The sequence below is a fragment of the Schistocerca nitens genome, chromosome 3 (assembly GCF_023898315.1).
Source record: "Schistocerca nitens isolate TAMUIC-IGC-003100 chromosome 3, iqSchNite1.1, whole genome shotgun sequence".
Taxonomy (NCBI): domain Eukaryota; kingdom Metazoa; phylum Arthropoda; class Insecta; order Orthoptera; family Acrididae; genus Schistocerca; species Schistocerca nitens.
Genome location: NC_064616.1, coordinates 611,081,302 through 611,083,401, shown reverse-complemented (window position 1 = coordinate 611,083,401; position 2,100 = coordinate 611,081,302). Strand labels below are relative to the sequence as shown.

Here is a 2,100-nt window from a genome sequence, read left to right as displayed (position 1 = left end):
TGAGTCATTCATGAAGTGAAAAGAATATTACGTTTCACGCGACTTGTCCTGTATACTTCCCAAGAAAACCGTACGTTTTATTTTTGTTATTCCAGCTGGATTTCTGCATCACAACAGAGGTGGTGTTGTACATAATAGCACTTATGAAATTGTAATTTTCATTGCTTTTACTTCAATGTAATCCCACGACAATCGTTAATAAACAAAACTGTCACTTACTGGATAAGCTGGCTACGAGGTTACATTTATTAATACAAGACTGCTTGACAGTTCATACGGTGAACAGTTTTTTAAATACAGGTGTTAAAACTATTAAAATGAATCTGAATGAAATGTTCAATGGCCCGTTGTAACTGTATTTATTCAGGTCGCTTATAAACCCACACAACCAGTTTCGTGACTTGTAAGTTGCATCTTCTGGTGCTAATATCTGCACAAAATAATTTATAAATTGATGCAGTTATCTGAGATGTTCTAAAATACTGAATGACTGGACTTAAACATGGAGGATAATATTACGTATCAAGACAGGAAACTGTTGTGGATCACAACGCTCCACAAGAACAGGCCTGTATATACTTATTATATGCAACTCGTAAAGTCATACCACAAGAAAGTTACAAATGCTGTGTCATAGGTTACAGAATGCCGCAGAATGGCAACTGGCGTAGGTAAAGTTTTCAGGTAAATTTTTCAGCCATCCTCAGCTAACAAAAAGTCATCGTCAACTGATAAAAAGACCATTGTCAATAATCAATGTCATGCGTAAGACGAAAGAACAGAATTGGGAATCAGAACTGATCCTTAACTAAAAAGCAGTGAAACAGTAAAACAAATGAAAATTAGATGCAGACCCTTCCCTTGTGACGTTGATCAACTGCTAAAAGCGGGACTGACCTGTGATAAGTAGCGAACTGATAACTTTCCGATTAAACTAAGCTCTTGTCGGCCTATGTCAAGCAACAAAATGCCCCTCGCAGATGTAATTCAGGGAAGTGCTGGAGCCTGTGGTGACTACAGAATAAAATAAAGTTAGTGACGAAAACTAGTAAATTTAATGCACTGAAATCTACCGAAAATTATTTTAACTGTTATTGGCGAGGAAGGAAGGGACGGGGAGGGGAGGGAGGCTACTAATGACCGAAAGGAAGAAGCGTATGCTGTCGGTCAAAGTTAACAAAAACCGACTCGCTACAGCGGATTATTACACATTTCATTTAGTTTCATTTTAATAGTCTTAACATCTGTATTTTAAAAATTGTTCACTGCGTAAACTGTCACTCAATCATGTATAACCATTTTAGCTGTGGTTGTCCCAGTTTTTAAAATTATCTGTACATTTATTTATGATGAGGATTAGCTGCCAATCTTTCTATCAGGTGCTTATCACTGAATTTCGTCACCTCCTGTAGACAACTGCATCCCCTGTGAACAGCATCGTAGAACTTTAGATGTTTCATGAAAGGTGATGTTAATACTGTGTCAACCTCGGAACTTTAACACCCCGAATAGTCCTAGGTTTCGAAAAAATAATGTTAAAGGCTTCCGAGCCATTGACCTTCGTCTGTGCGAATGCGCACAGGTTGCCCAAACTCTTACGGGAATCGCCAAAGCGTGCGCGAGTAATGAGTGGGTGGGCAAATGTCTATAAGGTACAATACATATGTAGAAATGTGGACAGTTGGGAATGTGAGTCTCACGGGAAGCGTGCAAGGGATAAGTCCCTGCAGTCGCGCTATTCATCTGTGTCCTGGTGGCTCAGATGGATAGAGCGCCTGCCATGTAAGCAGGAGATCCCGGGTTCGAGTCCCGGTCGGGGCACACATTTTCAGCTGTCCACATCGAGGTATAACAACAACAACTGTCGGCAGCTGAGGTTGTCAGTTAGTCATCATTTATAGATAGATAGACAACAAAATGATCCTGTAAGGGTTCCGTTTTTATCGACTGAGGTACGGACCCCTGAAAACATAGCTGCTTCACTATTTCGGTAGATAAAGAAAGGGGTTCTAATTACAGCAAATTACAGACCGCTTGCATAGTACCATGTTTTGAAACTTCGCTTCGATACATTGGACCATTTACGAAGTATTCGAGGTT

At 39.9% G+C, this 2,100-nt stretch overlaps 1 non-coding gene across 1 annotated transcript; it reads left to right on the top strand.

Annotated features, from left to right (window-relative positions):
- The first annotated feature begins 1,747 nt into the window (after positions 1 to 1,747).
- Positions 1,748 to 1,821, top strand: Trnat-ugu (transfer RNA threonine (anticodon UGU)). Its single transcript has one exon. It is a non-coding gene; the product is annotated as a tRNA-Thr (tRNA).
- The last annotated feature ends 279 nt before the right edge of the window (positions 1,822 to 2,100 follow it).